The sequence below is a fragment of the Mytilus edulis genome, chromosome 4, assembly GCF_963676685.1.
Source record: "Mytilus edulis chromosome 4, xbMytEdul2.2, whole genome shotgun sequence".
Classification (NCBI taxonomy): Eukaryota; Metazoa; Mollusca; class Bivalvia; order Mytilida; family Mytilidae; genus Mytilus; species Mytilus edulis.
Genome location: NC_092347.1, coordinates 94,747,978 through 94,760,321, shown reverse-complemented (window position 1 = coordinate 94,760,321; position 12,344 = coordinate 94,747,978). Strand labels below are relative to the sequence as shown.

General features: G+C 32.4%; 1 protein-coding gene across 1 annotated transcript in view; it reads left to right on the top strand.

Annotated features, from left to right (window-relative positions):
- Positions 1 to 12,344, top strand: part of LOC139521107 (serine/threonine-protein kinase 10-like) — a 71,238-nt gene that overhangs the window by 37,042 nt on the left and 21,852 nt on the right. The gene's annotated exons all lie outside the window — the stretch shown is intronic.

Sequence of the window (12,344 nt, the reverse complement as noted above, 5' to 3'; positions counted from 1 at the left end):
TAATTTGCATGCATGTAACGTGTCTTCACCAGTTTCAACACTATCCTAAGAAAATAAAGATGATTTCATCCCAATTTAAATGAGTATATCAGTAAGTGTTCTCCCCATGCTGTTTCAGCCCATGCTGTTTCAGCCCATGCTGTTTCAGCGTCACGGGCAACACAACGCTATAATTTTTTCCCGTTCTGAGTTATATTCAAACAGGTATAAATAATTTCCTGGCATTTGATAAACAGAAGAAACTTGGTAGATGAATCAGGAATCACTTGTAATTTAAGAGATTGGTGATTTAATGGTCGCAAATTTAATTAGTGAAGTCAGAAAACTGGTATTTGCGACAATCAAATCACCAATTGATGTTGTCTGAGCTTAAAATACAATATTGTTATCTCAAATCTAATGAATCGATAGAAAACACTGTCATTTCATACTTGCAAAATCTGTCATATATGTCGCCTACCCTTGCACAAAAGTATTCATAGCATCAATTGTGAATTCTAAAATTGACAGAAAACTAAATGAAGGATACTGTAAAAAAATTGGTTACCGATACTTTTAATCTGGTGATGAATACTTCATGATTATAGGTGGAAATGGTTATAGTACAGTAGAGTTGAATGCCTGAAATAAATAAGATTTTATTTAATTTCTGATAAAAAGGAGGTAATGCAAAAACAATGTGTTAAGGGACCTCTTGATTTCAGTTTTTCTTAATAATTTGTATGCACAAATATATATTGGACACTGAGTTAATTAAATGATATGTTCCTTCTAAAAAAGCATTCACAATTAACAATTCAGTTTCCTACTCCAACTATATTTTATCTGTTTTAGAATTTAAACAAATTAAAATACCTTTGTGAAGTTGTTGCTACAACAACACTACAACACCATGAGTATTGCTGAAGTGATTCTTGTACAATTTTAGAATAATTTTGTCATTATAAAACAAATACATAATGTCTAGATTGATGGTATTATATATTATATTGTTTACTGGAATACAAACATTGATATGACAAGACACAATAGCAATGTTATAGAGAAGGAATGTTTGGGTGATATAACATTACAGGAATGTTTCTCATTGCTTATACCATCTGCTTCAAGGAAATGAGGGACAGTATGGATCTTTGCTGGAGAAAATTTAAAACTATTAGATTTCTTTCTATAACAATTGTTTCATTTATTTATTTTTAGTCACATTGAAAATTACTCCTGCAAGTGCTAATTTTGTTCATGCTGATCCTTAAAAGCGTTTTAGTCAGCAGGATTATATTATATGACATTAAAAGATTTTGTTTTCCATAACCCTTTCCTCCATAATGACGCTTTTTGACGCCACCCCCCTTTCCTCCATAATGACGCTTTTTGACGCCACCCCCTTTACTCCATAATGACGCCTTTTGACGCCTGTGAAGTGCCTCAGTTGAAACATCTTACCTAGGAAAAATCTTTATCAGACCTAATAAAATTTGTATCTAATATAAAAAGGATATTCAAGAGAATATCTGACTGGAATTTCATTGATGAAATATTCCTTTTTGCAATGCATTGATACTTTAAACCTGATGATTTTTTTTAATTGAAAAAAATCCTATGCGAATCAGGTATGTGTAAAAAAAAAATGTCAATGGAGGAAAGGGTTTATAAAATTTAGATTTAAGTTATCCCCTTAAATTAGATAATCGTAAATGGTGATAAATGCAAATTATAGAATACATGTACATATAGGTATGAACTGAATTCCATTTTCTCTGAGGCAAAACAGATATACTTTATGTAAACTGCAGATAGTGATAGTTCTTGTTCTTTCTAGATAACAATACTTATAGACATAGCAATATATTATTTTAACTGTGTAAAAAAAAGTTTTGACAAAAATACAGAACTCCTATATAAATATAAAAAAGGCCTTTTTTAGCTCACCTGGCCCAAAGGGCCAAGTGAGCTTTTCTCAGCACTTGGCGTCCGGCGTCCGTCGTCCGTCGTCTGTCGTCCGTCGTCTGTCGTCCGTCGTCCGTCGTCGTCTGGCGTCGTTAACTTTTACAAAAATCTTCTCCTCTGAAACTACTGGGCCAAATTTAACCAAACTTGGCCACAATCATCATTGGGGTATCTAGTTTAAAAAATGTGTCTGGTGACCCGGTCAACCAACCAAGATGGCCGCCATGGCTAAAAATAGAACATAGGGGTAAAATGCAGTTTTTGGCTTATAACTCAAAAACCAAAGCATTTAGAGCAAATCTGACATGGGGTAAAATTGTTCATCAGGTCAAGATCTATCTGCCCTGAAATTTTCAGATGAATCGGACAACCCGTTGTTGGGTTGCTGCCCCTGAATTGGTAATTTTAAGGAAATTTTACTGTTTTTGGTTATTATCTTGAATATTATTATAGATAGAGATAAACTGTAAACAGCAATAATGTTCAGCAAAGTAAGATTTACAAATAAGTCAACCTGACCCAAATGGTCAGTTGACCCCTTTAGGAGTTATTGCCCTTTATAGTCAATTTTTAACCATTTTTCGTAAATCTTAGTAATCTTTTAGAAAAATCTTCTCCTCTGAAACTACTGGGTCAAATTTAACCAAACTTGGTCATAATCATCATTGGGGTATCTAGTTTAAAAAATGTGTCCGGTGCCCCGCCCAACCAACCAAGATGGCCGCCATGGCTAAAAATAGAACATAGGGGTAAAATGCAGTTTTTGGCTTATAACTCAAAAACCAAAGCATTTAGAGCAAATCTGACACACAGTAAAATTGTTCATCAGGTCAAGATCTATCTGCCCTGAAATTTTCAGATGAATCAGACATTCCGTTGTTGGGTTGCTGCCCCTGAAATGGTAATTTTAAGGAAATTTTGCTGTTTTTGGTTATTATCTTGAATATTATTATAGATAGAGATAAACTGTAAACAGCAATAATGTTCAGCAAAGTAAGATCTACAAATAAGTTAACATTACCAAAATGGTCAGATGACCACTTTAGGAGTTATTGCCCTTTATAGTCAATTTTTAACCATTTTTCGTAAATCTTAGTAATCTTTTAGAAAAATCTTCTCCTCTGAAACTACTGGGCCAAATTTAACCAAACTTGGCCATAATCATCATTGGGGTATCTAGTTTAAAAAATGTGTCCGGTGACCCGGCCAACGAACCAAGATGGCCGCCATGGCTAAAAATAGAACATAGGGGTAAAATGCAATTTTTGGCTTATAACTCAAAAACCAAAGCATTTAGAGCAATCTGCCATGTGGTAAAATTGTTTATTAGGTCAAGATCTATCTGCCCTGAAATTTTCAGATGAATCGGACCACCCGTTATGGGGTTGCTGCCCCTGAATTGGTAATTTTAAGGAAATTTTGCAGTTTTTGGTTGTTATCTTGAATATTATTATAGATAGAGATAAACTGTAAACAGCAATAATGTACAGCAAAGTAAGAACTAAAAATAAGTCAGTATGACCAAAATAGTCAATTGACCCCCTAAGGAGTTATTGCCCTTCAGTCAATTTTTAACAATTTTCTTAAAATTTGAAGATTTTCAATAACATTTTCCACAGAAAGTACTGTTATAGATAGAGATAATTGTAAGCAGCAAGAATGTTTAGTAAAGTAAGATCTACAAACACATCACCATCACCAAAACACAATATTGTCATGAATCCATCTGTGTCCATTGTTTGATATTCACATAGACCAAGGTGAGCGACACAGGCTCTTTAGAGCCTCTAGTTTATATTTACATACAAGTTCTGTTTTTTTGTTAAACCTTTTGTTTTTACACAGTTAAAATAAACTTTTTATCTGAGATTGGTTATTCAGACATTTAGTTTCACACATCATCTCTCTTTTTTTTTATTGAGAATTCCAAATGTTATTAGAAAAAGGTGACCATCACTGGTCATTTCCAGTTTCTCCTGTCCTGAGTTAATTAGTATGAATGATGGACAGTATAAAGGACAGTAGATAATAGGTGTTTTTATATCTGTGACATTTATGATGATAGATCAAATGTATTGAACTATTGTCAATCACATCTAGTCATTATACCATACAGTACAAGGATGTTAATACACATGTACTGGACCTGTGGGTAGGCATGTGTCATAGGGTCTTACGCCTGGATTACACCTGTTTCATGTGGTATAGGGTCTATTGCCTCGATTACATAGGTTTCATGTGGATTAGATAGTTGTTCTATGTGGATTAGATAGTTGTTCTTTGTGGATTAGATATTTGTTCTATGTGGATACTAGTACTTAGTTGTTTGGACTCAAATCGGTCTTCATAGATTTATTTAGAACAGTAGATACTTCATAATTATAAGTTGTTTAGACTGGAATCTGACTTCATAGAAGTTATATAGCTATGAACCATAAGTGTTATATACTTTGTTCATATGGACATGTTTGGAATTTGACAGTCTGAAATAGTAAATTCTGTGAAATTGAAAACTCTGTGTTATTGGAATATTGAGAAACTAATGAACTAGGAAAACTGGAATAGAAATCACAATAAAACAGTTTTTAGTAAGAATTTAACAAATTTGTTGAGAAAATAAAAGCTGTATTTGGTAAAGCTATCAACAAAGACATAAAAAATCTAATGCAGACTGCAATAAACATTTAAAGCGAGTGGATTCTATAATAATGAGAATGAAGGAAATCATTGATATCACCAAACAGAGAATACTGTAGGCAGTAAATTATAGCACACCTGAAGACTGCTAGCAAATGAGAAAATCTCAAATTACTTCTATAAAATCAATAGTTGATCAAAAGTAGGCGACGTCGCTGAATAATAATAATATTGTGAATTAACTTTTTGGCACTTAACTGTGATGGTGATTAGAAGTGACAGGGACTAACAAGAAAGTCTGGCGTGGGGGATGACGATTGTATAATAATTGTTAAGTAATCATGAATGGAATTTATGTGAAAAATAGACAACCCTGATTAGGAAGACAAAACAGCTGAAAAATTGTCACTGATCAAAGAGAGAAAAAACACCAGCTTTGTAATGCGGAGGTTGTCACATTTCTGATGGTATCTACATGAGGTTTACATTGTAAGCTAGAGAGACAGTATCTACATGAGGTTTACATTTGTTGGCTAGAGAGATGGTGACATTTCTGCTCTAGAGATATGTTATATAATAGTAATGTTAATTGGTGATGAAGGACAATACACACATATTATAGATAATATAATGCAGGTTCTCAGGTCTCTAGTGAATCCAGAAGTCGATTAGTTCTGTTAGGCTGCAGTGGAACATAATTCTGTTTTTTGCTGAGTTGTCAATTTTTAGAGAACATTTGGAATAATTTGCTGTTTTTTCAGACAAAAAGCTACAGAGGATATTCACCTTACAGAATTGAATTTGATTTCTTTCATTAGTGGATTTTCTTCAAAGGAGGATCTTTGATTGATTTATTTTTGGAATGATTTGAATGTTGTTTACCAGTTGATATAAATGGTCATTGATCTATTCCTAATATATTGAACAAGCTGTAGTGAATAATTTTTGGTTTGATTATTTCTATCAAATGTTTTAACGGAGAACAAAATATTGAAGGATAAAAATACATTGTAATTTGGTAGAATTTTCCAAAGCAATTCATCAGATTGAAAGGAAGGACATTTTGTAATATTCCGACTTGTCTTTACGTCCACGAATAGTACATGTAGTCTATACTGTCTGATCAAAGGGATAGTGAAGTTTCATAGGTTGATAATATGGAAACATTTATTAGCATTTGACTAAATTGGACAGAGACATATTATACGGTCATAATTCACTTGGCAGATCTAGGGAATGGAATATATTGGATAGATTTTATGGAAATGAAGTCATTTTAAATTCTGTGATGTAAGGAATTGAATATCATTGGGAAGTTGTTTGACAATATTCCTAACTGAAAGTTTTTAATAAAACTGAGAACTTAAGTAGAGGAATGATGATCTTTTATTTGCTTATGCAAAATAAAACCAGGGGATGAGATGTTCTATTAAACATTTGATAGGAAAGCATCAGTTTTTGTAAATAAAATTACCATGGAAATAACTGATTATATAATTTAGTATCATTGAAGGAAAATCTATAACAATACAGAGCCAAAAGGGTTAGGGAGGTGAAGTCACTATTACATAATCCAGAAAAAAGTAAAAGCATTTTGTATATTTTGAAAAAGTTGTGATCATTGATTGGTCTAGCTATTTTGTATGTTGTGATCTTTTGTAATTGATCTAGACAAATAATCAGGATCAGTTTTTAATGGAAATAATACAGTGGTTTCTATGATCGTCTCAATTACCCAGGCTGGGAGAGACATGGATACCTCTTGAAACTGCGACATAAAGTACTTTGGCATTACAATAGACTTTTATCATTCATTAGAGCTCAGGAAAGGGAACTTTATCATGGCAGAAGCTATGTCAGATCAGTCTTGGAACTTGACAGAATTAGATTTGTTTGATAATACAGACACTGGATTCTCATATAAGGACACTGACCTGTCCACTGCTGACCGGAATGTAGAAAACGGTGTGGAGATAACAGATCAACCAATGGAGGACTCACGGGTAGATTTTATTGTTGGTCCAGATAACTTGGACAACATTAACTATTTGTATTATGAGATAGACATTTCCAATGCCAGGAGGAATTCTGATACTCCTTCTATGTTATCTACAAGCACTTCAGCCAGTGATTGTGATGCCCTCGCAATGTTTCCAATAAGAATAAGCACTACGTTGTGGAAAGATAATCCTGAGCAGGATCCTTTTAATACATTTTCTGTTTCAGAAGATAATTTGACAAAAATTATAGATTATCTTGAAAATGTGACATCAAAAAACAAAAACCAGAAATTGGAAGTTTCTGAAAATGTAATGAATGCCTTGCAGGAAGATTTCCGTGGAACTGTATCGGATAAAGTTACTTTTATACTGGATACCTACTACTCTATGTATATGACCAGGTGAGAATGTTAAAGGTTGGAAGAAAAAATAGAAATCAAATAAATAGTCTTAACTAGAATTTCACTCATAATTTATTTTAAAACAATTTTAGTATAGGGAGAAAAGACAGAATTTTACATTTTGTATCATCTGCACATGCTTAAATGATATTATTATAAGTAAAAGTCACTGAAAATACCAAAATACTATAAATACTGATAAGAATAGTGAGCATCTTAGAACTTCAACAAGATATTTGAAATTAGTATTGGATTATGATAATAGATTTTAGTCTGAGATTTATGCTAATTGTATGCTGCAATATAGAATAGCTATAAGTTTTGATTGAAGTATGGAATATTATTGATATAGTTTTGTTCTGATTCTAATTAGATTACACCATTCATAGAATTTTTTAAGTAAGTTAAATTATTCATAGACTTATTGAATGAATCACTGTGACCTACATTTTATAGTTGAGCAACTTTTTATAAATATGTGGGGAAAAATCCATATGTTTATCTAAATTTCTTTTCTTTGTATTCTATCATGCTAACCCAGTATGAAACTGGTTTAGTTTACATTAAAGCTCTTGTTTCAAGTGTCAATAGAAGTTGATCAATGACATTTATCATATTGTATTATATGGAAACACAATTTTTGTCATCATGACCTACATGTTACTTTTGAGAGACTTTTTAGTTGAGTTCAGAATTTGATTCTAAATGTTTTCTCCTCTTGTCTTAGTTTAGGGACGGATTGACCTGTTGTGGTTATGGGACTTTGTTCAGAAAAAAATAAGTCTGGAGAAAATTGTTGTGGATAAAATTATGATGTCTGAATGTTGTTTTCATCTACAGACCAAATTGTTATTATCTTTGGAAGTATTCCAGTCGAAAATAGTGTACAGTCATGACAGTACACATGTACTGCTACAATAGACATTGTTAGATATATTAATGTTAGAGTAAAGTCACTTGATGCCAATGTATTACAGTATAGGAAAGGGCAGTCCTGAAGCGTTCAAAGTAGAAATCAGATTGCATATTGAAGTATACTTTTCACAAGTAAATTGTAAGATCGAATGTCATTGGCTGCTAGTTCAGTTATTTTTAATAAAAAAATTAATGCAAGAGATTTTATAGTCATGTGGTGTAAATATTCTTGTTTTTAGTGAATAATTAAATATCCTATTATCTCTGATCAACAATCATTGATCTAGATTGAGGCCTTAATCATATAGATTGGTTATAATTGTGATGATGTATTACAAAATGTCAAAATTAATGAGGTGTCAAATGCCTAGGACAAATGTCAATGATAAATCACCTTTGTTTCTTGTTGAGAGGTATTTATTGCCCTGTCCTGTAGTTTTTCATTAGTTGCCATGATTGGATTATGTAAATCTACAGCATACATCCACACCTGGTTATGTCAGTTTATTGTAGGGACATACTTTGTACATGTTAGTTCTGTGAGATACTTTGTACGTGTTAGTTCTGGGAGATGTTAACCATTGTTAGAGCATGTTATTTAGGCTACATGGAAAACACATTCTTCATGTTAATAGGTTATTACTACATTCACAGATTTCTCAGAAAATCTATTCCAATGATTTCAGATTTTAGACTTAAATTTATATTAAAAGCTAGATTCTCTTTATTTTGAGAAATTTGTCTTTGTATATGTATGTATAATAATGTTCTTTAAATTCCGAAGATTCACAGAGTTCTGTTTCTGGTTTTATGAAGGAAATGAACAATTTTTAGCTGATTTGCAAGATTCTATTAGCTGATAAATAACAATTTCCTAAATGCAACACAATTTTAGTGAAATTTTAAGTTTTCTGTACTGTTAATTCAGTTATTTGATAGAAAGGATTTTAAGTTAAGTAGAAATTATATTTAACTTCCAAAAGTATTAGTTAATTAATTTGGCCTTAAGTATGAATATAGCAGAATCCATTCCAAGATCAAATAATTAAGATTGTTAGAAATAATGTTTGCCATCAGATAATTGAATTTTCATTTGAAATCCATTGATTTCCTACTTCATGCCAAGGGTTATGAACATCACTGATGGTCTGTGCATCCCTTAAATGAAATACCAAGGTTTTGTAACCCCGTTTTGAAGAATATGTCCAATATATGCGAACATACAAATTGACCTAGTCAAGTCATCTTTTTTTTTTTAGCTTAAATGCCTTCAAAGACTTATCCCTTTTCCAGGTTAAGTAAGGACCTTCAAGTGAATTCCTTTTCCTGTGATTAGTACTCTGGGCTTACAAAATACCATTTAGCTTCAAAAAACTATCAACTCCATGTATAGCCTCATATCTATTACAATATTTGTTTACTGGAAATATATGTATATACATATGTACTTTTCTGTAGTCATTGTATGAACATGTTATATTGTTTTAAGTTAAAAGTAAAGATTGCTTGTCCTAAAAAGTAAATAAATGTATTAAACAAAAAAGTATGCTTGCCCTAAAAAAAAAGTCTTGTTACACAAAAAAAATTAAAATAAATCCACTCAAAACGAATAGTTGTTGCACAAAATTCTGGAATATTAACTGAACCAATTTCAAGAGTTTTGGATTTTGATGTTGATGTTTTATCCATCAATATAGGGGGTTTTAACTGCTAAAAAATAATTCCTCTTTAAAATAAAGAAAATAAAGGAATTGAATTTATTACAAACAACTGTATGCCAGCTCTAAAGTTACAACATTTTATGAAATGTGAAATGACAGAAGTAGAAGAGGAAAACTTATTGATTCACAGAGGTTGTTATAATTGTCCACTATGTCACCGGTATAAAACTTATTGATTCACAGAGGTTGTTATAATTGTCCACTATGTCACCGGTATAAAACTTATTGATTCACAGAGGTTGTTATAATTGTCCACTATGTCACCGGTATAAAACTTATTGATTCACAGAGGTTGTTATAATTGTCCACTATGTCACCGGTATAAAACTTATTGATTCACAGAGGTTGTTATAATTGTCCACTATGTCACCGGTATAAAACTTATTGATTCACAGAGGTTGTTATAATTGTCCACTATGTCACCGGTATAAACCTTATTGATTCACAGAGGTTGTTATAATTGTCCACTATGTCACCGGTATAAAACTTATTGATTCACAGAGGTTGTTATAATTGTCCACTATGTCACCGGTATAAAACTTATTGATTCACAGAGGTTGTTATAATTGTCCACTATGTCACCGGTATAAACCTTATTGATTCACAGAGGTTGTTATAATTGTCCACTATGTCACCGGTATAAACCTTATTGATTCACAGAGGTTGTTATAATTGTCCACTATGTCACCGGTATAAACCTTATTGATTCACAGAGGTTGTTATAATTGTCCACTATGTCACCGGTATAAACCTTATTGATTCACAGAGGTTGTTATAATTGTCCACTATGTCACCGGTATAAACCTTATTGATTCACAGAGGTTGTTATAATTGTCCACTATGTCACCGGTATAAACCTTATTGATTCACAGAGGTTGTTATAATTGTCCACTATGTCACCGGTATAAACCTTATTGATTCACAGAGGTTGTTATAATTGTCCACTATGTCACCGGTATAAACCTTATTGATTCACAGAGGTTGTTATAATTGTCCACTATGTCACCGGTATAAACCTTATTGATTCACAGAGGTTGTTATAATTGTCCACTATGTCACCGGTATAAACCTTATTGATTCACAGAGGTTGTTATAATTGTCCACTATGTCACCGGTATAAACCTTATTGATTCACAGAGGTTGTTATAATTGTCCACTATGTCACCGGTATAAAACTTATTGATTCACAGAGGTTGTTATAATTGTCCACTATGTCACCGGTATAAAACTTATTGATTCACAGAGGTTGTTATAATTGTCCACTATGTCACCGGTATAAACCTTATTGATTCACAGAGGTTGTTATAATTGTCCACTATGTCACCGGTATAAAACTTATTGATTCACAGAGGTTGTTATAATTGTCCACTATGTCACCGGTATAAACCTTATTGATTCACAGAGGTTGTTATAATTGTCCACTATGTCACCGGTATAAACCTTATAAGTATTAGTGGACATATGATAAATTGACCAATTCAAATTACTGTCATTATAATGATAACATTATTAGAATTTGGTCACTGCTGATAAGGACAGAAAAAAGCTTTTATCCTGTAAATTGATTCTATTAAGGAAAGATTAATGGAAATTTTCTTAGAAATAACTGTATGTTCTGATATAGAGGGAGGAAATGTCATGACTGAGGGGGTGTTGGATTTGTTTGTTATAAGAGATTTATAGGTGAAATAAGATCCAGAAATATATTTATTTTGCTTCTTGGTACATAAAAAAAGTAGATAAGTCGGTGAAGATGAATGCTTTAATAAGAGGGATGCCATACAGATGAAGGAAGGAGATGATATGGAAATGTTTAAGTAGAAGTTGACAAGATGAATGCTTTAATAAGAGGGATGCCATACAGATGAAGGAAGGAGATGATATGGAAATGTTTAAGTAGAAGTTGACAAGATGAATGCTTTAATAAGAGGGATGCCATACAGATGAAGGAAGGAGATGATATGGAAATGTTTAAGTAGAAGGTGACAGGATGAATGCTCAAAATATAGGCTTACTCTTAGTTCATTGGCCAGCAGTTTTTCTTAAGGTCCTGTGCATGTTCATTTGTGAACGTTTAACAGAAAATGTTAAGATTTCTTAAATTCATTCGACACCAAGACATTTCTGAAAAATTAGGCAATTTGGAAAACATATTTGAAATAGTTGACTGTTGATGCTGTATATGATGCTTATCTATTTAACTATGTATTGAGATTGTTTAGGGATGGCATTGGGGTGGGAGATTTTCTCCAGGTATTTTGTAGTGGGTGTTAACCCACACCTACTGAAAATGGATATTAAATTTTTGTCTATTTTTTTATTTAAATAAGACCTTGAGAGGTAAATATTGACCAAACTATTTCTTTTTTCTGATTTGGAACTTGAGAAAGGGCATAACAGTTCTCTTAAAAACTTATTTGGGCAGAGTTCATTGACCATGAACTGCTTGGTTGAACTCCCTGCTGTCAACCCAGTTTAGTTTGGGCAGTTCTAAAAAAGTATAGTGTCCTCAAAGAATGGCGGTTGCTTTCACAACTATAATAGGTGGGGTTGGGGGCAAAGAACCTTCAAGCTTGTTGAAAATTCCAGAAAACATCAGTAAAGGACCAATGATTAGGGAGACATATAAAATATCACTGATACAGCAAATCAGAATAAATAAAGGTACCAATGGGAGACATATAAAATATCACTGATACAGCAAATCAGAATAATTAAAGGTA